Source organism: Aedes aegypti, chromosome 3 (genome assembly GCF_002204515.2).
Source record: "Aedes aegypti strain LVP_AGWG chromosome 3, AaegL5.0 Primary Assembly, whole genome shotgun sequence".
NCBI lineage: Eukaryota > Metazoa > Arthropoda > Insecta > Diptera > Culicidae > Aedes > Aedes aegypti.
Genome location: NC_035109.1, coordinates 23,798,596 through 23,825,227, shown reverse-complemented (window position 1 = coordinate 23,825,227; position 26,632 = coordinate 23,798,596). Strand labels below are relative to the sequence as shown.

General features: G+C 39.6%; 1 protein-coding gene across 2 annotated transcripts in view; it reads right to left on the bottom strand.

Annotated features, from left to right (window-relative positions):
* The window catches only part of LOC5576649 (E3 ubiquitin-protein ligase TRIM37), a 58,682-nt gene that overhangs the window by 27,257 nt on the left and 4,793 nt on the right, over window positions 1–26,632 (bottom strand). The window contains exon 1 of one of the 2 annotated variants that reach the window (XM_001656136.2): window positions 26,170–26,502. The exons of the other annotated variant lie outside the window; for it this stretch is intronic. The gene's annotated coding sequence lies outside the window, so the exon portion shown is untranslated. Of the gene's footprint in view, window positions 1–26,169; window positions 26,503–26,632 lie in introns of those variants that run through there. 2 annotated transcript variants of the gene reach the window in all.

Genomic DNA, 26,632 nt, shown 5'->3' with positions numbered 1-26,632 from the left:
AATGAATCAGCACGCTGAATATTTGCCATGTGATAGTTGAGTCGGCAGTGGCCTGTCAACGCTCTGACCAAGAGACTGCAATTCTGCTTTGACAGATTTGTTAAATACTTCGCCACCCTTGGGGATGGCTCAGTAATGTACAATTTTGTTTGACGACATGAATCCAAACTATTCCAATATTGCTTGTGCTGAGTTGCCGCCGAAGAGTTTATCTGAAGCTTAACTCAGCACTTCGAAATTGAAATAGCCGGCTCAGAGCCAATGAAGTCATGCGATGCTCCATCGCGAGCTAGTTCATCAGCCAAGTCATTTCCAGCGATGGAAGAATGGCCAGGTACCCATACAAGGTTTACAGAGTTGACTGAATTCAGTTCCTCAATTTGAGTTCGACATGCGATAACAAGCTTCGACCTTGAGTTGGCCGAAGCGAGAGCTTTTATAGCAGCCTGACTATCTGAACAGAAGTATATGACTTTACCTATTACGCACTGTTGAAGTGCTGATTGCTCTCCACACATAAGAGCAAATATTTCCACCTGAAAAACGGTGCAGTTTCTACCAAGTGAGTAAAACTGATTCAGCCTTAGCTCACGAGAATATACTCCTGCACCAGCTCTACCTTCAAGAAGGGAGCCATCAGTGTAACATACTATATTGTTTGATATACTTCTTTCCAAATAGCCAGACGTCCACTGTTCTCGTGAAGGGAATTGTGTGGTAAATGTCCTGTAAGGAAAGTGACAAGCAATTGTGAGATCACTTGGAGCAAGGACAATTTTGTCCCAATTCACCAAAAGTGGAACCAACGAAGTGTGTGTAGATCTACGATTCACTGGATTTTTTTCCAGTAGATCCAGTACCCATAAACGGTAAGAGCAAGAAAGTGCTTCTTGTTTAAGATATATGTATAGTGGCGCAACGTCGAAAATGGCCTCAAGCGCTGCTGTGGGAGTTGTAGAGAACGCACCAGACATCGCCATCAAGCACATCCTTTGGAGATGGCTCAATTTTGATTGGATTGTTCTCACTTCGCCCTTTTGCCACCACACAAGACATCCATATGCCAATATTGGTCGAACAACTGTTGTGTAAATCCATTTGATATATTTTGGTTTGAGGCCCCAAGTTTTACCAAAGGTTCGCCGGCATTGACCGAAGGCCATGTAAGCTTTTTTGACTCTGAAATCAATGTGAGGTGTCCATGAAAGTTTAGAATCTAGAATGACTCCGACATACTTTACTTGATCAGTCACATTAATCTCAGTGCCAAAAAGACGTAAAGGTCGAATTCCATCGCGGTTTCGTCTTTCCGTAAAAAGAACAATAGATGTTTTATTCGGGTTGTCCGAAAGGCCATATTGGCGACACCAATTCTCGACTACCTGAAGAGCACTTTGCATCAGGTCGAATAGGGTGCTTATGCACAAACCAACTATCAGAGCTAGATAGTCGTCGGCAAATCCATAAGTTGGAAAACCGCAATTATTGAGTTGCCTCAATAGCGTATTTGCTACGAGATTCCACAAAAGTGGTGACAAGACTCCCCCTTGGGGGCATCCGCAAACACTCAATTTTCGAATCGCTGCTTGACACAATGTCGAGAAGAGATGTCGGTTTTTGAGCATTTGATGAATCCAATTGGTAATCATTGTAGGTAGCCCATGGTTTCGTGCGGCTTCCAATATGGCATCGAAAGACACGTTATCAAAGGCACCCTCAATATCCAAGAAAACACCCAAGCAGGATTGCTTCTGAGCGAATGCTTTCTCGATATCGTATACAACTTTGTGTAAAAGAGTCACTGTGGACTTTCCAGATTGGTAAGCATGTTGATTGACATGAAGAGGCATGTTTGCCAAATAAACATCACGGATGTGATGATCGATAATGCGTTCCAGACATTTCAGAAGAAAAGAGGTCAGACTGATTGGTCTAAAACTCTTCGCTTCTTCATACGACGCACGTCCTCCTTTCGGGATAAACTTTACACTAATCAATTATGCTTTTCGGCTACGCAGTCTTAATTTTTACAACGGCTGATTTATTTGCCCGACGTTTCGACACGGGAATTGTCGGGCAAATAAATAAGCCGTTGTAAAAATTAAGACTGCGTAGCCGAAAAGCATAATTGATTACAACCATACAGTCGATTCCCCACCAGCTTTACAGTAATATCACGCCAGGATCTGGGAATGTACCCAGTAGCAAAACTGCTTACAAGTAGCTTTTTCAAAACATGTTTGATAAACTCAAATCCCTTTTGGAGCAGAACAGGATAAATCCCATCCGCTCCTGGAGATTTGAAAGGAGCAAAACTATTAAGTGCCCATTGAATCGATTCAGTAGTTACGATACTGCGAGCCGAGGCCAGAGACTCGTAACTACATGAAAAGACATTTGGTTCATCCGTAGATGCTATGTCCACACATCCGGGGAAGTGTGTATTGAATAAACATTCTAAAACTTCTTCATCGGAAGAAGTAAAGTCACCATTAGGTAAGCGAATTTCGCTCACTTGGAAATCCTTACATTTTGCAAGGATTTTGTTCAGCCGACTGACTTCACTCAAACTGGAAACATTTGTACAAAGGTTTTTCCAGCCGGATCGTTCAGCAGAACGAAGAGCCTTCTTGTAAGCCTTGCGAGCCGACTTGAACGACTCTGATCCAGCTGAACGGCGTCTGTTCCAACTCCTTCTACATTGTTTCCTGAGTCTAGTCAGATCGGAATTCCACCATGGGGTCCCTCTTGTAGTCTTTGCAGACCGCAGAGGACATGCTTCTTCAAAAGCTTCCATAAAGTAGGATGTTGTAGTATCAACGGCATCATCCAGATCACTCGGATTTTCAATGGACGGAGAATATCCATGAAATTTGGTCGCAACCAATTCAATATAGAGTTCCCAGTTTGTTGACCGGGGATTCCTAAATCGCAAAGTCTGCGCAGTAACATTTGAATGTTCAAAGAAGATGTAGCGATGATCAGATAATGATTCCTCATCTGATACATGCCAATTCGTCAACTCGTGACTGATTCTATTCGAGCAGAGCGTTATGTCTAACACTTCTTCTCTATTAGAAACCATGATTGGGTTGAGCGATTGCCTATGTTAAGTAACCCAAGGTCTATACTTCTTAAGTATTCCATCAGACTGGAGCCTCTCAAATTGATATCTGAGCTGCCCCAGATGATGTGATGACCATTGGCATCACTGCCCACAATCAGCAGAAGGCCTTTCGTTACGCAGTGTACAACAACTCTTTTGAAGTCATCCGTTGGGGATGGTTCATCATGTGGTAAATATACCGAACAATAGACGTATTTCCTGTTGAGGTCACCAACAGAAACATCGATTGTGACAGCACATACATCTCTGGTAGTTAACTCAGAAATGAGTGTAGCAACGATTGCTTTATTAACGAGCACGTATGCGCGGGGCATACCGCGCGAGTTTGACATTTCAAGTTTGCTGAAAGTAGCAAAAACTGGGTCCACAAGGTTACCTAGATAGAAGTTCCCTCTACGAAAGTAGGGTTCTTGAACTAGCGCCACTTGGGCTGCACCATTTTGCATGAGTCTGTAAAGATTGATCGTTGCTGTTCTTTTATGCTGAAGATTGATCTGAGCTAACCTAACCGTAGCCACTACCCAAACTAGGCAAGATTAAGCTTTTTGAAATCTCAGCTTGAAAAAGACCAGCAACGACAAAACCAGATCGGTATCTATTTAAAGTCGCCAAAGGCGAGAATGCACAGAATACACTGTGTAAAACGCATAATGCGAATCCATATAGGTGATAATTTAAATTAAATGTCAACATATTCATAATCCCACCCTTATTAAGCCTCAGGATAGAGACTGAAGAAGGGCAGCCGATTATCTCGGAGAAACACAAGGTCACCTGCACCATTGCTCCGGGTAGCATAGGAAGGACTCAATACTGTGGAGGGCGCCCTGGTACCCCACAGGCTCCGTTTGCGGTTAGGTTTTATTTAGACCCCCCTAACCATTCATTCCTAGGCACGGTACGCATCACACCATAAATTAGGGGTCACCTGTGAGGTGGACTTTTACCACCGGAACAGGCAGTCCGTAGTGTTGATTCTTAGCCAGTTAAAACAAGCGCTACCGACACTACGCGGCTATCTAGGCTGCTCGGGAAAAGGAGGTTAATATTGATGATTAACCTTTACGTTACCGGCCTCCGACAAGACATTTTCAAATGGCTGCCATTTCGTCAATTCCCATTCGATTTTTTTGAAACCACCGTCAGTTTACTTTAAAAAGGTGTCAGTTATTTGTCATAAATGGAGAATGCTGAATTCGGAACCATGCCGGAGATATTCCGGATTGTACTGGGGTCACGAGGGTGCCAAATTCGGGAAATGTGATTATTTTTCTATTTATTTCAGCTACAACACTAAAGTTTTTATGTAAAACGTGAGACAATGGTCGATTGTCATCATTTCAACATAATTTGAATAAGTGGACCGTTCCGGAACATCGTAGCCGGTTCCGCCAGGGCCAGTTTGGGGACATTTCCGTTTCATGTCCAAAACATACCGTGCGACGTCTCAATCTTCATGAATTCGGGAGACCATGTCAATAAAGGAAGAATAAACTAAATTCCAATAGATTTGGCCAATCCAGAGCACCTGACACAGGTTCCGCCAGGGCCTCTTTGAGGAAATTTCCGTTTTTTGTCGGAAACATACCGTGCGACGTATCAATCTTCGTGAATTCGAGAGAACATGTCAATAAAAGAAGAAAAACTTCGGAAAATACAAATGTGGCCACTCCAGATCCTGGCACAGGTTCCACGAGGGCCTCTTTGGGGACATTTCCGTTTTATGTCCAAAACATACCGTGCGACGTCTCAATCTTCATGAATTCGGGAGAACATGTCAATAAAGGAAGAATAAACTAAATTTCAATAGATTTGGCCACTCCACAGCACCTGACACAGGATCCGCCAGGGCCTCTTTGAGAACATTTCCGTTTTTTGTCGGAAACATACCGTGCGACGTATCAATCTTCGTGAATTCGAGAGAACATGTCAATGAAAGAAGAAAAAACCCGGTAAAAACAGATGTGGCCACTCCAGATCTCTTGGCACAGGTTCCACGAGGGCCTCTTTGGGGACATTTCCGTTTTATGTCCAAAGCATACTGTGCGACGTCTCAATCTTCTTGAATTTGGGAGAACAAGTCAATAAAGGAAGAATAAACTAAATTTCAATAGATGTGGCCACTCCACAGCACCTGACATAGGATCCGCCAGGGCCTCTTTGAGAACATTTCCGTTTTTTGTCGGAAACATACCGTGCGACGTATCAATCTTCGTGGATTCGAGAGAACATGTCATTAAAAGAAGATTTGTCCACTCCAGAGCAATACCTACAATTTGAATTTGGGCGAATAAACTGGCTTATTGAGTTTCAAGCATCAAAAATTGAAAAAAGAAAGATGCATGAAGAATTTATAAGTAAAACCTTTGCGGTTAATGAGCATGAGCTCAAGCATAGATGACAGCTTCATAGATGCACTCCGTGATTGACCAGAGCAGTCGAAGATGCACAGAGATTTTATGAATGGGGCTTGGGATAAGCGAACCATTCTCAAAGAGCACGAATCGAGAGTTCAAAGACTGAATATACCTCTGCATTGTCCACAATTGTCTTGAAAAGTACATTGGGTTAGTGGGTGTTGCTGGTCTCATCGCTCGCTCCAGCGGTTGCAAGCAATACAATCGATGCACCAAACATTTATGACTGGATTACACCACTTTTCTTCGCACTGCGCGAACCGGACACGTCTGATTTCCATTGCATCGCTCTCCCCCGTAGGGGCAAGCGACACAATCGATGGACCGAACACTAATCTGTAGGAAAACCCTTTGCGGGTAATAGATGAAATCTCGAAAGGGCTCCAAATTAGATAATTGCTGGCTAGATTATTGTTTAATTTCTGATGAAATCCTTAACATATTCTAAGCAAAATTTTTATTCTGTTGCAAGTGGAATTCCTCCATTCATTAGTAAGCAGTACGACGTTCGGTCGAATTTACACTTCTTTATACGGGCAATCGGTTGTTCTTTTTTTATACCGTCAAAACAATTATTGGCAGTAAATATGCCAAAGGTCAGTAAGCCAAAGGGATTTCATAAATCATAAGAATGTTTTTATAGTGTATTCGTGAGGAGTTTCAAAGCGAATTCCTTTTAAGTTTTTATCAACAAATTTATTAAGTAATAAATAAAAAATTTTCTTCGAAGTTTACAATAGATTCTTGGTAACATTCTAGCAAAACCCCTTTTAGGATTCTTGTTGGATTTCTGATGATATTCGAAACAACCTTGTTAGTTTTCTTCTCAGCTTCCTGCTGAGTTTTAACTAGTTGCACAGTGCATTCCTGCCATGGCGTATTCATGAAGATCTGCATAACAGGTTTTCCAAAAATTGTGGAAAACATCTGTTCAGAAAGATCCTGATAAAGACTGACAGAGAAGCCACATCAGTTTGTATGTATTTTATCCTAGATTTATTTGAATATTTTTCAAAATTTTCATAATGCTTTACCCGTGGCACATCATGTTTTGTTCAACTAACGGAAAATTTTCAAAAAATGTTTTCGGCGAAACCTATTTCTTGTGCTCTGGAGTAGCCAGATCTGTTGGCAGCGAGGTCATCCTTCATTTATTGACATATTCAAATAACGGTAATGTCATAAAATAGGCCTTTCTGGAATCTGTACGTGATGCTCAGGAGTGGAAACACAGGGTCTATTCCTCATTAATTGACATGTTCTGTCGAATTCATGAAGATTGAAACGTTGCACAATAGGTTTTTGACATGAAACTGAAATGTCCCCTAAGAAGCCTTGGCGGAACCAGTACCAGATGCTTAGGAGTAACCTTACTAGTTGATACCGAGTTCATACTTCATTAATTGACATGTTCTTTCGAATTCACGAAGATTGAGACGTCACACGGTTTGTTATGGATATAAAACAGAAATTTTATTTTGTTTTATGTCTATAGCGATCATGCGACTCAAAGCTAAAGGGAGTCTATAGAAGCAAATGATGGAAACGAATAGGTGCATAGGCGTCGCAAGGGAGCGACAAGATTGAAATTTTTTAATTAGGTGGTGGAAATTGAGCAAGCCATTTTAAAGTCAGTAAGCATCGAAGGGTCCTGTATTTTGCCTAGCTTCTCTACTGGAAAAGGGTTGGCTCAAAGCTTTGAGCTTTGATACCAACACAGGTAAAATACAGGAGGCTTCAATGTGCTCATATACTGACGGCAATCAACCGAACGGTTCTATCGATCGATGACTGATATTGGGAATTAACACTCAGTCAGAGATGGTTTGTCTCTATCATGTTTGCTCTTCCCGCCAGTCACCACATGATCCTGTTAGAACCAGTTCTATAGCCATAAAACAAAAGCTATGGAGTGGCCACATCACATGAGTTGATTCTTCCTTTAATGACATGTTTTTTTTACAATTCACAAATATTGATACAAAAGTAGAAATATCCCCTAAGAAGACCTTATGGAATATGTGCCAGAAGCTCTGGAGTGGCCAAATCTTTTATTACCGTGTTATTTTTAATTTAGATTGAGCTATAGCACGGTATGTTTTTGGATATAAAATGGAAATGTTCCCCAAGAAACCATTGTGGAACCTGTGCCTGGAGGTCTGGAGTGGCCACATCTGTTCGTACCTAGCTTTTTCTTCTTTTATTGACAAGTTCTCTCGAATTTACGAAGATTGATACGTCGCACGGTATGTTTCCGACAAAAAACGGAAATTTCCTCAAAGAGGCCCTGGCGGAACCTGTGTCAGGTGCTCAGGAGTGGCCACATCTATTGAAATTTAGTTTATTCTTCCTTTATTGACATGTTCTCCCGAATTCATGAAGATTGAGACGTCGCACGGTATGTTTTGGACATGAAACGGAAATGTCCCCAAACTGGCCCTGGCGGAACCGGCTACGATGTTCCGGAACGGTCCACTTATTCGAATTATGTTGAAATGATGACAATCGACCATTATTTCACGTTTTACATAAAAACTTTAGTGTTGAAGCTGAAATGGATAGAAAAATAATCACATTTCCCGAATTTGGCACCCTCGTGACCCCAGTACAATCCGGAATATCTCCGGCATGGTTCCGAATTCAGCATTCTCCATTTATGACAAATAATTGACACCTTTTTAAAGTAAACTGACAGTGGTTTCAAAAAAATTGAATGGGAATTGACGAAATGGCAGCCATTTGAAAATGCCTTGTCGGAGGCCGGTAACGTAAAGGTTAACTCCTGACGTACCCAAGCAGCCGGTAAACCCTCTGCGAGATTCGAAGGGACTCGAGAGTGTCCCTGATACTCGGGTACGCACATCACTCGCTCCATCGTCGCCTTGATCAATCTTATCAGTTTGTCCGGGAAACCGTATTCGTGCATAATCTGCCATAGCTGTTCTCGATCGATTGTATCATAGGCCGATTGAAAATCGATGAATAAATGATGTGTGGGTACATTGTATTCGTGGCATTTCTGCAACACCTGGCGGATGGCGAATATCTGGTCCGTTGTTGCTCGTTCGCCCATAAATCCAACGAATTCTCTAGCAATTGGTGATAGACGGCGGCATAGAATTTGGGAGAGTATACCTTGTAGGCGGCGCTCAAAATTGTGATCGCACGATAATTGGCGCAATCCAACTTGTCGCCCTTTTTGTAGATGGGACACACGACACCTTCCATTCACTCCTCCGGCAATACTTCCTCCTCCCAAATCTTGGAAATAACCCAGTGCAACACTCATTGGCGTAGGAACAGGGGGGGGCAGGGGGGCCTGGCCCCCTCCAGAATCATCCAGGCCCCCCCCAGAATTTTTGATGATAATAAAAAAAAACACAACAAATTAACACGTAGCAGAATCTTCTGAATCAATGTAACTACTGAAGAGATTTTTGTCAATAACAAGAGTCATGGTTATTGACAAAAATCTCTTCAGTAGTTACGTTTTCTTATGTTGAACAGCTGAAGTGAGGAAACTTAGCTTGTCTCACATAGCAGCAGCGTGGTGGTTCTGACTTCGGTGAATCGCGCAACAACCGATAATTTAACCGTTGCTGTCGATCGAATGGTTACTGTTAGAAATAATTTTTTGTTGTATGCGATAAGCCCAATTTCTCGACAATAAAAGCGTCAATATCCTGGAAATTCGATTCCCAAAATTCGTTCCAAATCCAATTAATACTGTTTCAGCATAAAGCAGCATATTCCCTGCATTCTGATTTATTATGTTTTTGGAGGATACCCTGCTCGAGATGTTCGGTAATGAGAATTCACTAAAGAAATCCATACACTAACTCCAACTCGTATAGTGTCCGAAAAAAATAATTGAAAAATATAGACAGAATTTCTAAAGGAATTTCTAAGACAATAAATAGCGAAAATTCTTGTTGAAAATTAAGACATTACTTTCATGGAATTTTGGCGTATCCAAGTTTTCTTTAGATAGGGTTTAGAAGGGTGGCTTCAGAACTTTTGAAAATGTCTTGTAAATAAGTCAAATAATATTGTGGGACTTATTCATATTTTCATAGTGAATTCCTCCTTGTTGACATTCATTCCTTACCTAGCAGAAGAAAATAACTACTGAATACCAAATTGCGGTATTCCATACAAGATAATTTTCAATACTTACAACCTGAATGAGGTATGAATGAGCCCTGCATAAGAGGTAAAATACCTCAAATAATACCTTCTGCATATTCTACAAATGCCAAGCTGATAGTTAGAGCAGGTATTGTAATACCTAAATAATACTTGATAGATCTTCATATAAAAGTGATTTTTTTTTGTTCAATAATAGTTCACCTCCAGCAGTCCTCAATACCTTTCGAATACCAAAATGAAGTATTATTAATTGCTTGAAACATTTTTTTTAAATACCTTTATAATACCAAAACGAGGTATTGAAAACTGAACAATACCGAATTATGGTATGATACCAAAATATGGTATGCATAAGTTATTGCGAGTTATTCTTTCTTCCTCGGGTTGTTTGTCTATTTTTCATTAGCAAATTGATTTCGGAATATGTTCCCGGATTTACCTAAAAAATGTTAGTGAATCTTTCACAAGTTCAGTTTTTAATCGCAATTCCTCAAAAAATTGATTCTGTCAAATCTAATACTGAGATATTTTGCTGATTGTTCTTCTAGAAATTCTTTGCGAATCCCTTTGAATATTTTTTCCATAAATTTTATCACAAATTCTTCCGCAAAGTTCATAAAAGTCCTTAACAAATATTTCCAAATACATAAAAAAAATGCGTCAAACATTCTTCTATGTTTTCTTTTTCGAGAAATTTCTCTTCAAATCCCCGGGTTATTCTAGAATTGAAAAAAAAAAACAGTTTTTAGATGTCGCTTGCCTGCGAATTTTTCAGAGGAAATTTGTTGAAAACCCCTGAAAAAGTTTTGCTTTCGAAATTGGCATAGCGGTTCAGGAATCTGTAGAGAAATATGTAGCAAAATAACTGAGAAGTAGAATTTGTATTGATCTTCCTTAAAACACTTCTTTGGAAATAATGTTATCAATTATTAGCAGAATACACTAGGGCGGAATTTTTATAGGCTCGCTGGAAGAATTCTAGAAAACCGGAAGTCAAGGAAGGATATTTTTCAGAATAATTTCTAAAGAAGATTCTGATGCAACTTCTTGAGAAATTTATTTTATTTGTCAATTAATTAGAGAGGTTTTAACTATCCTGCAATTTACCTCGAAAAATAAGATAAATAATCACTTGACTTTCATTTTACCATTAACCATCAATTGCTCTACCTGCTTCAACCTTTCAACCTGCTTTTGTTTCTCCTTCCTTCGCATGACGCTTTGAGGAACTTCGTACAAAAATCTGTCCGTACTCCAAAAAATGCAATATTTTAAAGAATTTAAAAAAGGTGAATTATTCGTGATCAAACGTCAATATCCCACCGCAAAATCGCTAGTGTTTGGAGGTGATTTTAACCTCCAAATTGCCAAACAACCTCCAAAACATCACCTCCAAGTTAGTTCTAATAACCTCCGTTATATGAAATAGGGTGGCGCGTCGATCGTCGCAAGTTTATCGTTAAGCAGTCAACAGGAGTTTTGAATTTTTATACGGTTACGTACGGTTATGATCTAAAAACATACTGACAATGTTTTCGCGTTAAACACTTACAGTATTACAGAATAATAGTCCCTTCAAAAACGTTTGTTTTGAAATTCTGAACGTAAGAAAAATTCTACATCAATATGTTCACCAGAGTATCATAAAACTTCGGAGTTGATACAAAATTTTATCTAAGATTTAAGTTACAAATGCTTTAAGTAGAAACACCAATAATTTTCTATTATAAGAGACGAGGAAATCCTACAAGGACCACTTAACTTTTCTATGAGGTACATTGTCAATTCTTGAATTTTACGACAGGAATTCTGTATTTTTTTCCGAATAATGTTTATTCAAAAGATTACCAACAAAGTACTTTCAAACCTTTTTTTGTATGTGTTTCTCTAGAAATCTGATATGGAGTGATTTGTAGAGGAATATGTAGAGCAATCCCTAAAAATATTGTGATATTCCCGGAGTAGTTTTTGAACCAAAAAATTGAAAATGGATATTTTTTTGAATTTTATTCATGGAAAAATCCTGAGATTACCATTACTAAAAATTCTAGACCCTGAAAGAATATTTGATGGAATTTCTAGAGAAATTTTTAAAAAGTTCAAGAATAAATTGCAAAATATTAGTAAATCTGATGAAAAATTTCTTCAAAAATTACGAAAAGCATCGTTAGTGCGGTTTAAACAAAAAAATCTCTGGAAAATATTCGGATGAATCTCTGGTGAATTCTAGGAATGATTTTTCATGAGAATCTCAGGATGAGCTCAGTGGAAACCGGCAAAGGAATTCTTGGAGAAAGCACTAAAAAGTACGAAAATAATTGAGGAAGGAATTTCTTCTCTAAGAAGGAATCTCTTTAAAGCACATGGTGGAAGTACCACAAAGGACATTCGTTGTAAGTTTTTTTTTGCTAGAATTCTTGAAGAATTTTTGATTGGATTACAAAAAAGAATCCAGTAGCGAAGATTGAAATTTACAAATATTGCTGATGTGCCGTGAAATGAGACAAAATAATAAACAAATAAAATCAATACAATTCTGGTAAAACTACGAAATTTGGGAAAATCGTGATTATTGTGACCGACATCACTTCTAAGAAACAAGTATTTTCTAGGCCCCCCCTAGGCCCCCTCCAGAAAAATATCCTAGCTACGCCAATGGCAACACTCTTGCCTGTGCATCACCACCGTGTTTTACCAACTCGCTCGGAAGTTGGTCCACTCCAGCGGCTTTGTTGTTTTTCAACCGACTAATCTCCGTTTCTACCTCTTGGAGATCTGGAGGCGGAAGTCTTTCGTAGTCCGTGCGTGCTCCCAGAGTTATTTCCGTGCCACCTTGTATACCGTGTTGTCCAAAATTCTGAACATGACTCATATTCCAAACAGTGTCAATTTCTAAGGTAAGAATTAATATGTCCAAACCTTTAAATGTAGAGGACTTGAATCACAGAAGAATTGATCATCCTGTGAAGAAATTTGTGTGGTTTACTTGAAAAATTACTATAAAAGACGAATGCTCGGAATTTGAGTCAAACGGTAAATTCATAGTACCGTTTTGGATCATATTTGACAAATGGAAGACATTTATGTGATGTTGAAGACATTTGGAAGACATTTCAGAACTTTTGACGACATTTGGAAGACTATTTTGAATTATTGTCAATTTTAAAATTCCTAAGAATTCCAATTTCATGATCGCCTGTATATGCTAAAACTAGAGGGTGGTCGTTTTGGTTTTCCCGAGTTGGTCGACCCTTGTACGCCAGCTAGCGGAACAGTTTGCAAAAAAAGCCCAAAACGAGGTGAGCAATGGTATTTACCATATGAAATGAACGATTTTCTAAATTATGTTCTATGATTTCGACGTATACGACGAGTGCAATCAATACAAACATTAATTTTGTACAACAAAGAAAAAGTTTGGTGTATCCTTCGAGTAAAGAGTATTAATTTGAGTGAAAAAATTTAAACTAACGACTCATCTCCGGCAGCTACAGTCAGCTTAGGGAAGGTTCACAGAAGGTGACCCTTCCCAGCGGCTAACGAGACTCTGTATATACCCTCATCTCTAGGGTCGGCACTCTTATCCTTGCTGTTTCGCGGAATTCAGGAAAACACTTGAGTTATCTTTTTCACAGTCTTGTTTATTCATCTTCTTCTTCTACTTCTTCTCTCTCTCTCTCACTGTTCCCTTCTCTAACTTCGCTATCTATCTTCAACTCTACTTCACCCACTTTCTTAAGGACTATTCTGACCTTTTCTTGCTTCTTACTCCTTTGGGGCCCCTCTTCCGATGTCCTCGCTGTTCCTGCTCGATTCGTGTCCTTCCTGCGACCTTTGTCGCCATTGCTGGACCACGAGATGAGCGCCTGAGGTGACCTGGTCTTTGGCCTGTTGTAGCGATTGGCCGGATCTGTTGCCCAATTTTGGGGTAAACCACGGTTCTTTGGTATAACCACGGGGTTCTGTAGAAGGGGGGGGGGGGGGTACAGGTGTTAATTCCAATATTGGCCTTAGGGCTCCAACTTTTACCTGTGTCCCTTACACCACACTCACTGTCCCACCTCTATCTCTGGTGGGAATACTTGGGCAAAATGGCCGATCTTAGCTACTGCGGAGCTCCAGAATATTCATCATGGCCTGCTACCAATGGTTGCTCCCATGGGATTTAGGCAGAGTCCTCTATTGGTCGGTGGCTTCAAGTTATGGTAGCATTTGGCAGGCTGCGTACCGATCGGGTGACCAAACATAGAGCAGAAACACACAACACAAACACTTTCCTGAATTATCAACATTCAAATGACACTAAAACTACATTAACCACGACAAAACCTCGATAGCATGTTGAGGGGGTACTACGAACCGTTACAAAATCTTGGATTTTTACGCCATTCTGATTTGAAGTAGTAGAATGACTTTTTCACCTTATTAGTAATGGTTGAATTTTAGGCAGTGTTTTGGAAAGCCCAAGCAAGACGCTTCGTTTTCGGGACGCCGGGAGTTCGGTTTTCGGTTCGTGGGTTTTGCTGGGCAGCAGAGGCGCGTCCACGTTCGGAACCATGGGTAGGACAAACATTAGATTCTTTTTTGGATGCTGTGAAGCTAAGAAAAATTTAACCCTAGTATGGAAACCTAAAGTTACTATATTTGAGGGGCTGACTACCATACAATTCTTATAGAATGAAAAATTGCTGAAAAAAGTTCAAAGTAGATTATCACAAAACTCACTGACATCCCTTTGCTTTTAACCCCTCATTTTCAAGCCAGTCTTTAACACAAGACTAAGAAAACTTTTCGTCGGGCTGGTAGACCTACTGCCAAAAAGAGATATAAAGAGAACCAAAAAGAGACCAAACAGGTACCAAGAAAACAAAATGAAATATAATAGGAGCCAGGAGATAAGAGTTTGACTCTTCATAGTATCAGAGCAGATAATTTTATAATAACCTGGATTTTGGAACAGAAATGTAATTTCTATCCTCCAAAAAATCTTCGAGAAATTTTCGAAGAAAGTCATAACTCCTCCAAGATTTTATCCAGTGGTTCATCCATCGATTTCCCTGGGACATCCTCCAAGATTCCCGGTAAAAACGAAAGTTTTTTTCAGTAATTCTTCCATGAATGTCTCCAGGGCAATGCCAAGGATTTTATCTGAAAAATAAATCGTTGAGTTATTTCTTAAAAAACTTATATAGTAACCTCTGACAAAACTTGGTTTTGAAGTCACCCTCAATAAACAAGGATCTCTGAAATAACTCCTGGAATTTTAAAGAAATTTTAGAAGATTTCTTAGATAATTTGCCAAGACGATAAAAAAATCAATCGAATCTCCGGATAGTATTCTGCAGGATTTTCTAAGAAATTCCTGGAAAAACATTGGACAGAAACTTTGCAGAAATTTGTGAAATAATCGGACGAAATATTGTAAAAATTATGTGAATATGTAGTAGTTTTTTCTTTGCACCGAAAAGACCCGGCTACTTGCAAAAGTTTTCAGGAGAAACTGAAGATGCTTGAAAAATGCTTCATCGCGCAGAAACTCCAACAAATATGTCGCTGGAATTTCTTGAACAATTCTAAAAAAAAATCTTTCGAAAAATCGTCATAATCTGCTGGATAATTTCAATGAATGATGCCACAAAATATCAGTAGGAATTCGATCAAATATTTTTTTAAGGAATTAACAAAGAATTACTTTTAAAAAATTGTACCTCAATTCTGAATCAACCAAGAACTTCTAGACAGTGTGCTGTAAGAGTTCTATAGAAATTGCTCTGCAAATCGACAAGAGATTCAGCAATGCTTTGATAGATTATATCAAGAGATATCGCACGTTCAGAAATCGCAAGCACATCACACTCGTGCTGTTTATAACACGGTGATATTAGATTAGCCTATTACTTCATTCAAAGTTTCTTCAATAATCTTCTGATAATTATCTATGGATGTCCCAGGAATTTCTCAAGAAACATTTCCAGGAATGCTCACTGCAATTTGTCCCAGAATATATACAGGGTACATAATATATCTACGGCCAATATATTTAAGGAACCATCTATTGATTAATTCAGAAATGCCATAGAGGATTACGCCATTTGTTTTTCTAATGGTTGAAGAAGTTTCTTGTAGCAATTATTACAGTTAATTTCCCATGATTTTCATTACAGATATTCTCAATCGATCTTCTCACGAGTCAGAACTTTTGGGGGTCATGTACAAACTATGTCATACTTTACTAGGCATGAGAATATTATGGAAAATCTTACGACGTTGATCGTGTTTCTGCTGATCTAGTGTTGAATCGTGGGTAGGACAATCCTTTGACTGTCCTACCCAGGTGATTTTGTGCGTAGTACATGTCCTACCTGTCCTACCCACTTCCCGCGCCACTGCTGGGTAGTGTTTTGGAAAGCCCAAGCAAGACGCTTCGTTTTCGGGACGCCGGGAGTTTGGTTTTCGGTTCGCGTGTTTTGGAAAGCACAAGCATGACGGTTCGTTTTCGAGGCGCCGAGAAGTTTTACTGTTCGCGCTGTGTGAGTGCGAAAAGATATTCGTGTTCAGTCGAGGATGGATTACCAACTGGTGAGCTCGTTTCATGCTTATGATAACACATTTTTTCATGTAAACGTTACTTTTTTGTAATATTCAATCAAACTTTGTATGGTTCGTCACTACAAGTGTCGGCATTATGTATGTTTAATACAATTCTAATAAACATAGAAACTTTTTGACATTTACTTAAAATATTTTTTGAATTGTTCGACATTATGAATGTCGATGTTTATTTTGAAACTTCTACCACAGACAAACAGACGTAACACTTAGAACAAATCTCGATCAAAATCATAGTCACGAGGACTTGTACGCCCAATGCTAAAATTGGTTTGTTTGGCCGACAGGCCAACAGATGGCGGTAGTGTGTAAACGTCAAACACGAACAAAAACGATGCGAGCGCTGCAGGTGGTGGATTGGCCACCTATCATATTTTTGAATCGACCGTTAAAAAGGTGGTCGATGCACTATGATGAGAGTGTGACGTCTGTTTGTCTGTGCTTCTACCAAAGACTTTTCTTCTTGAGGCATAAATGTTCAGTAATACTTTTATGTTATTTTCAAACAAACTATGTATGGTTCTTCACTACAAGTGTCGGCATTATTCCTGTTTCATGTAATTTGAAATAAACGCATACATATTTCTCTTTTCGCCATTAATAAAATCTTCGTTTGAATGGTTCGACATTACAGATGTTGACGTTTATTTCAAAGCTTCTGAAAAAACTTTTTGAGACAAAACTAAAAACTAGCTTTAAGTATAAACCGTATTTTTCCTCCTTATCCATGGATCGCATCACCGACCAAAGGTGACTCCCAGATCTTTTCCTTCTCCACTAATAAACACCCTTCCCGTGGTGATTGTGGAGATGCAGAGGTATTCTCGGTCTCTAGAAGCAACAATCATTACACCCTAACATTCCTTCCCTATCCCAACTGACTGTAAGGACTTGGCCGGCGCCGTTATTGATCAATAATATTAGATCTGCTAAAATTGCACTCCGAGAGTAAGCGGAAACTCCCATCCTTTACTCATTTGGATCGCAGTGCAATTCTTACCAGTTCCGATCAATCACGAAGTAGCAACCATTGACATGTACAGTCAGTCTATGCTATGCTATGCTATGCTATGCTTATTAGTAATTGTTGAATTTTAAGGCTGTGTGCCGTTGGCAGTCCGATTTCAGCGAGAATTGCTCACAGATTTTTATACGTTTTTTTTCACTATGCGATAGAGGTCTTAAGTTTTTTCCATGATTTTCCCTGAGTATTTTTGGGAGATCTTCAAACATTTTTCCAATGAGTTCTTCTGAAACTCCTCCTTAATTATTTCAACAGTCGTTTGAAAATATGTCCAACAATATGTGTTCTCAATAGATTTCTATGATCTTCTTCCAATTTCGTTCAAAAATACATACTTTGAAGTAAATTTCCAAATGATAATCCATGGTATCCAGCTTTTCACGCTCGCCATAAAAACAATATGCTATAAAATATCTGACAGAAGCTGGCACCACCACTGAACTGAAACTTGGAAATATGTCCTCAGCAAGCTTGACAAACAGTTAATTGTTATGGTTTTGATTGTTTTTGTTTTCTGTCAATTTATTCCGCATGTTCGCTTCGTCCAATTGCTTCATTTAGAATTTGTCCTAGTCGTTCCTGTGCCATGACCTGGTCTAAAAGCATGCTGTCGACGATGTGGGTTTCGAGGAATTCCATCAATCTTCGATTAACCATTTTTTCCATAATTTTCGCTAGATAGCTGGTAAGGGCGATTGGCCGGTAATTGGCAGCGACATTCGCTGGATCCGAACCCTTTGGTAAGGGGATAACCAATCCATGTTTCCAGCTATATTGAGCAACTTGAGTTCCATAGCAGGAGCAACGCAAGATATTATAAAGCTGTGCATTCATAGCCTCCAGTCCAAGTGGGGCGATAAAAGATGTCTCCGAAACGGGGTTGTAGACAGGGATTCTTTGTGTGGTATCGGTTGTTGCCATTCCAAGACTATCTGGTTCGAATAATGGGTCGTTTTCAGTCTTCAGCAGAGCTCCACCGAGTGCAGGTCCCAGTGTGGGACCCAGACTTGGTAGAAATGAAGAAGCCGCTGGCATATGCTGCCGACTTTTTGGAATTTTAGTTGTAGCAGTTGTTCTTGACTGAAAGAGAGTTCGGCAAGATCTTCTAGGGTTCCGCCTAGGTGGGTTCTTGACTCCAACGTTGTCCTTCGGGGAATTAGGCATCCCGATCTTCACCCACTTGTCACCGAACGGTAACTTGTTTGTTGATTGGTGTGGTGTTAGGGTTAAATATTGTAAGATAGTTAACGTTTATTTAAACCATGATCGATGGCTGCGGCGATCAAGCAATAGAAATATTAGTAGTAGAACGCTAATGGCGTTGTTGTCACAAAACTGATTTTAATTATTATTACCTTAAATTATGGATTTCCATTGTTTGTTCAATACCATGTCGTTGTTTTGGTTTCTAAAATTAATCTGACACTTTGAGACCCGGTACTCAAGCTGTCAGTTCGTGGCAAACTAGCTGTTGGTAACACGTACAGCAGCGACATTAGCATTCTTAGGTTAATGCTTCTACTCCCACAACCGACTGGTGGGTGGTGAATTTTTGAAGGCGAAGTGAAGGTGGCATCGATGGGAGCGGATACAGTGAGAATGGCTCGCTCTCGAGAGAAGCAAACCGCGAGGCTCAAAAGGGTGTATCGGTGACATCAGATAGGGAGTTCAGGAGTAGTTAGCCTATCGACCCAAATAGTCCCTACATTGGTGTTGCGAAGTTAATCGCCCGTACAACGGTCACGGCAATCGCAAAGTCGTCATTACCGCCGCAAGTCAACCGTATCAAGCCGTCGAGAGATTCATGATGGCACCCAGTGTATGCCAACGATAAGTCTGCGGGCCATCACTCACAGACTTCTCATCAGCAACAGCCAATACCCGAACCCAAAAACCACTACGTGGATGTCGCCTCGTACCCTGTCCATCTCGCCCCACCTGTTCCAGATTGGTTCCATCACCCCCGAGTACTGCGCCCATTGCCTGCGACGCTCGCTAACGAAGGCCCAAACAATACGTCCCGCCAAAATAGTGTGCCAGCCAAGCCATCTAAATAAACCACGAGTTTCAAGGTCAATTTTATATTTTAATAGGATCACCACGCCAAAATCTTCCCCATCCGAAACTCCCTGGGACCTGGAAGTCAAAAGAGGCCTTTGCTGCCAACCCGGAAGCTGCCGTTGGCTAGACCAGCAGCTTGGGGCTTACGACCAAGACTTCCGCAACGGTTGGCCCTGGCTGCCCGGACAGCCAGTTGGGAATCGTGGGGAATTGGTTCTATATTCCTTGTGCGTCTCCGGATTTGATCTAAATGAAACCTAAAATAGCAAGGGAATGATTAAAGGCGCTTCAAGAGTTATACATGCAAATCAGAATAGATATTAGTTTGAGTTGTCACTCAGCAATGAAAATTATCATGGGTTACTAAGGATTTGTTTTCGAGTTTCAGTTCAGTGGTGGTAGTGTGCTTGTGTCAAATATTTTATAGCATGACGAGCGTAAAAAGCTGGATATATTAGATATTTTTTGATGAATTGAACCATTTCTGCACTATCTCTAGAAATGAGAACTAGAGATTTAGAAATCCTTTTCAGAATTTCTTATAATAAAAAAAATGGTAGAGAATTTTTAATTTTTCTAGGAATTTTTTGATACAAAAACATAGAGGTATGATTCTTTACGAAATTGTTATATAGATTATTGGTTAAATTCTCAACGGAGTACAAGGATTAGCATTGAGAGTTACTTGGGGACAATCATAGAGGACATTGCACTATGGGCCAGGGACGCAATCTGGCGAGAAAAAATTAATAACTCGGTAACGAAGCATTTCCGGCATTTGGTGTCTTCAGCAAAGTTTTTTGTAACAACGAGGACCATCTACTGACATAATCGGATAGTTCGTAAATCGTCCGCATAAGTGGCGCAACAATCTAACTTTTTACTGTGATGTTCCGGAGACTTGGCATGTTGGCCAATTTTTTTATTTTGATAAAAAAACAACTCTTTCGATAACGTCAAAATTCCACAGCCTACTGTTTATGTGTTATTGGCAAGATAAGACAAAATTAGTGAATAAACGGGTTTTTTCACTGAGTTTGACATTTTTCTAAGGAACCATGCCATATTATATTTTTTGCTGACAAAAATATAACAAACACAAACTTTAGTGGGAAAATTTCAATAATACGATGCACACATATTGAGGAATAATGGAAAAGCTTAAAAAATAGTGCAATTTTTTAACCTATATATTTTGGTGTTTCATTTGTTTAATCTATTATTGTTCTTCTAGATCTAGAGATATGCATCATCCTATATATTATGCAATGTTCATTCAATTGTGTTCGAAATATACTATTTTTTTCAAAATTGTTTTATATTAACGTTAAATTCAATGTCGAAACATGCGAATCAGTTGATACCTATTCAGAAATATAATTCTTATAGGCTTTTTGTCGTTTGTTTCAACTGTAACCACATAGGTAGGAGCTTTTCTATATATTTTGTTCTTATCTTTTCAACATTCTCAATTAACATTTTGCGATCCAGTTCCGACCACAATGATGTTAATTGTCATGATCATAATCATTGATGCATCAAAGTGACCCGAAAACCGCTGAAATAATCAGTCTTTCTTTCAAACATCTAACAAAGTTACCCCGTTTTACGGTATTTAATTGTATTTTGTGTTTTGTAGGACATAAAGCAATCATCACTGCGACCAAATCCATACTTTCAATAACACGAGGAAGGACCGACTGGCTTCGGGTCAAAAGGCGACACGCCTCTTGTCATCAAGTTGATGAACTTCAGTAGGAATTACGACTTTGACGTAGATGATTGATTTACTTGTCGCTTCTGTATGTTTTTTACGATACTTATAGTAACAGACAAGATTTAAGCACCTCAAATAAAAAGTTAATAATAAAGTGCATTCATGTTGATATATTTTCTCACATAATTAAAGGCTTCCCTCAACTGCTGCACCAAAAAGAGCTACTCTAATACAATTTTCCCATCGGATATGCGATTTATTTAAATAAGATTATGACAAATGGTCGACAATTAATTTCGCACTAGAAAAGTCCAATCCACACCTGCACAGTCTCTCTCCGAAAACAATAAATTCATCAGCAATTACACCAATTTGGCGCCGTTCGCAGATTTTCGTTCCGCGGGAAAACTTACCGTGGAGACGTTTCTCAGCCAGAAAGCACTTAACTTTAACGTTTCTTACGCTTTGTTACCATAGTGAACCGAAATGGTTTATGTTTATTCCGACAGACATCGTCTTGTCATAGCATGATTTTCGCACAAACGATATTGTTTTATGGGGGCGGTTTCCACGGCAAATAAATTAGTTGATGGGAGTTTCACTTGATCTTGTCCATCGCTGGGTCATTGGGATTAAGCGTAAAATTAAATGCAAATAGCAGATGCGATTGCACCAAATGGGGTAAGATGTGCCAAAAGCTGTCTGAGATGTCTTCGCCCATCAATCCAAGTTCAGATTATCAAATTTCAAAGCCAGATTTGCTAATTTAATTTCAGCTAAACATGATTTTCGAAGCTAATCGAAGTTCAGCAAAGCTGATCAAAGCTGAGTCAAAGTAATCCTAGTCTAATTTAAGCTCATATAAACGAAAATCGAATCGAATCGAATCGAATCGAATCGAAATCGAATCGAAATCGAATCGAAATCGAATCGAAATCGAATCGAAATCGAATCGAAATCGAATCGAAATCGAATCGAAATCGAATCGAAATCGAATCGAAATCGAATCGAAATCGAATCGAAATCGAATCGAAATCGAATCGAAATCGAATCGAAATCGAATCGAAATCGAATCGAAATCGAATCGAATCGAAATCGAATCGAAATCGAATCGAAATCGAATCGAAATCGAATCGAAATCGAATCGAAATCGAATCGAAATCGAATCGAAATCGAATCGAAATCGAATCGAAATCGAATCGAAATCGAATCGAAATCGAATCGAAATCGAATCGAAATCGAATCGAAATCGAATCGAAATCGAATCGAAATCGAATCGAAATCGAATCGAAATCGAATCGAAATCGAATCGAAATCGAATCGAAATCGAATCGAAATCGAATCGAAATCGAATCGAAATCGAATCGAAATCGAATCGAAATCGAATCGAAATCGAATCGAAATCGAATCGAAATCGAATCGAAATCGAATCGAAATCGAATCGAAATCGAATCGAATCGAAATCGAATCGAAATCGAATCGAAATCGAAATCGAATCGAAATCGAATCGAAATCGAATCGAAATCGAATCGAAATCGAATCGAAATCGAATCGAAATCGTATCGAAATCGAATAAAATCTACAGTATGTCAAATGCCCTCAAAATTTAGACATGTGTTTACTTTTAGTAGTCATTGTTACGGTTTATATGATGATGCTGTCACTTTGTCAGATGTCATCAATTGAATCTCATATAAGGTACCGCGGGGCAAGTGGGAACGAAAAAAACGATAGTTCAAACAAATTGTTCAATAAAATTTTCAAATGTCAATATTTTTCAAATCCAACAACACAATCACGTTTTGGCAACATATTTGCTGGTGTGTGCATGAAACTAATCGAATAATTTCGAAATTGTGAAAACCTTGGAAGAAAGTTTTAGAATGAGCCAATGGTCCCACTTGCCTCGCTGAGCGGGGCAAGTGGGACACATCCAGTTTTATGCGTCAATCCACATCAGTAAGTCGGGGACTACTCTGAGTAGTACGTAGCGTATCACCGGCTTGAGTCGTCGGAGCGCCAGTGCACCGGAAGCCATCCTCCAACCGGAATCGCTGGACCGACTTCGGCACTCCACCGGCCAGTATCGAATCATGAAGAAGCGCGTAGCCGGAGAAGATCAACAGAGCTCTGATGCGAGGCCAGCTCAAGGGAAGTATGCGTCGTCGCACAGAAAGCTGTCCAAAGTCCCGGCGAGATGTTCAACCGCCAATTGGGCAAAACGCTCCAACAGCGAACTAGCAGAACAGTTAGAGGCTGAGATTGAAGAAGTGCATGAGCACAGAAGTCCATGAGCACAGCCCTCCCCCGATAAAGTTGCCTGATGTAGTTCCGGGGGGATCGAGGCACAGGAGCAGTAGGGAAAGTTTTTTAGTGGTTAAGCACGCCTAACGTGAGTCCCACACCGTGCCAACACACAACAGGCCTGGCTTTTGAAGCTTTTTTGTACCCTACTAAAAAGAAAAAAAACATCAGTAAGTCAACCATTATAATAATAGGATTGATAAGCCATAGATTTTTAATTTTAAGTACATATTTGATGTACAAAAGGGGATCGTAGCAAGCCGTGCGCGCGGGCGGCTGCGTTTTGAACTTAGTGTCACGTTTACCTCGTTTCGCGTTTTTTCGGCTGGTGAAAATAAGTTTCGGCGGATGGTGCTATGCCACGTGCAAATGTTCTGTAGAAACATGTCTTTCAATGTGATTTCCTTTTTCCGATGATTATATCTGAAGATGATTTGTGGAGTCTTGTTTTTAGTGCTCTGTGATGGCTCCAGCAATTGAATTTGTTTCGCGCGACTCGTTTTTTTTATCTCCTGTGTGTGTTAAGCGTGTTGATTCAAAAATTGGACGTGGTTCGTGGATGCTCGGTTCGGGATAGATTATGAACTGCAGTTTTTTTTGTCGATTTTTCGTGCGGTGCTTGCATTTTGATTGGCAGTTCTATGTTACGGCGCACGCTATTGTTCATCATTAGAGGAGCAATGGATTGCAGAGGAGTTTCAAAAAAGGAATTTGGTGAGTTTGTTCTGATCAGCAGCGCATGATCATAATGCGTAAATATTAATCATTTGTCGGCCAGAACGTCTACCGAACGTATCCAGTGGCACTACCCTTTCCATCAACGTTCCACAACTTCCCGTAACACCTATGAGAGGTCGTAGAGTTCTCTGCATCTTTCTTAAGTAGGTGTTCAATCAATCATCCTTTCCCATCCCCCAGCTTTCGCAAGGACGTGGCCAGGACAGTTCTCGATTATTGGAGGATGCGTCAATCTTGTCTAAGAGTTAGAGGTTAGTCCCAAATTTCTGACTTTGGTAACGGACGGGAAGGAGGCAACCCTCATACAATGGTCTAGGATTGTACCACCTACGAATTTGTGCGAAATGCTTAATGCTAATGCTAATGCTAATATTTGATGTACAAAAGGGGTCAACCATAAAATACGTAACGTTTTAGTAAGAAACCCTTTATTTAAAAGTATGCCACCTCACATTTAATATTAAGTTGTTAATTAAAATGTAGCACATAAACAATCAATAATTGACGAAATTATAAATATGTTTTGTTATTATTTATATGCATGGCAGAAAACCACCTTATGGGATGGAATTGTTTTCCATCACTACTTAATTTGGTAGAAATAACAAATAAAGTTCAAATAACATAGAAAAGTAATCGTTCACATGATGCATTTCAAATTTCAGCTGTGTGTTTGTTCAATTTTGAAGTCGTATTTCAAAAAAAAAAAAATAATGAAAAAATAAAAATTAATAACACTTTTCTTCTCCCTCTTATGCAATTACGTAATTTGAGGTTGATCTTTTTTGATAAAAGTCATTTGTTTGAATGTTTTAGTGCTAATCTCTAGCAAAATGTATGAAACGTGTACGAAAAGTTTTGATTCTGGTTTTTGTTTTGATAGGTCCCACTTACCCCAGGTACAAATATATTTTGGGGTAAGATAGACAATCGAAAATTTCATATCAAATGAAAACAAAATACTGGTTTATCGTTAGCAGCTTGTAGTAATACTAAAAATTATAGCTTACTGATGGAAATTCGATTTAAAACACATATATTTTTTGCGAGTCAATGCAAGCCGAGAAACGTGTCACAATTTGTCATGCAAGTTGAAAATGGCGCTGAACTGACAACTGTTACATGAACCACATGGTAATAAAATTAACAATATGTTTAGTACTAAATACATTCCTTGTCATTGTATCTTCAACTTTCTAGAAGAATACCCCCATGAAAAACTTTTCCTAGTTGAGCTATGACGAAACGCCCCACTTACCCCGGATTCTCACTTGCCCCGGGGTACCTTAAGTGTTACAGTTGCAGTGCATTTCATGTCATTGAAATAACACAAATTTAAACGGGAAGCACATCCCGGACTGTAATGCTATGTTGCTAATATTGAACTTTTAAAGGAAATGCCGCATTAAACGTTTAATAAGCTAGCAATGATTGACTAACAATGGCCATTGGCCAATTTCGATAATTGTGGTTCTGCAAACGATTAACGAAGTAGTTGCAACCATTTTGAGCGCTAGACGAATTAATACGCTCATTGCTTAATACCTAGCTTAATAGGGGCTGTCCATTAATTACGTAAGACAATTTTTGGGGTTTTTCAACCCCCCCTCCCCCCATAGTAAGATTTTTTGTATGAAAATGAAAAATAAATTGTATGGCAAGTAAGAAATCTCAGACCCCCCCTCCCCCCATAAACCCTTACGTAATTAATGGATCGCCCCATACGTTCTTCAAACCATTGTCCAAACAAGTTTACTTCCGGATTCCCTTTCGTCTAACAGCTGCTTTCACGGTTACCATGTATTTGATTTCATTGCTGGCTTTGATCGAACTTGTTTTGCTTCGGCTTTCTCTTTCCACAAAGAAGGCCAAGTTCAAGATCGCATCGCATAACGAGCACTGATGCTGTTCGACATGAAACGGAACGGTAATCGCAGTGGCCTTTGACTTGGAGAACTACACGAAACGGAGATCCCTTTCCAAAGATGGTTCGAGAGTGAAAAACCCACGCCATTCTACTCACCGGCGACGCGTTTGGGAACTATCTTTCACTGATTCGGTGCTCTGTTTATTCACAAAGATAATCACCGCTTTATGATGTGTTTCGAGTCACGCTCAACAGCGGAGTGCAACCGAAATCCTTCACAAAACTTATCACTTATGTAAGATCAAACCGAGCACTCACTGTGCAACGAACGGATGCGAAGATCAACGATCTGAGTTGAACTGTTGCTCATACAAATTCGACGGCTGAAATTGCTTTACGATGCAGTTGAGACCACGCGTCGCGGCGCTGATTGCGCGCTGTGGCAAGAGCACTAAAAACCAATTGATTAGAATCTGCAATAACGCACTCACCAGCGCGATCACAGACAAACAGACGTAACACTGACGAAATGTTCGTATGTTTGAAACCTCACAACCAGACAGGCGCGCATCGTTTTTCTTCGTGTTTGACGTTTCACACTACTGCCATCTCTGTCATA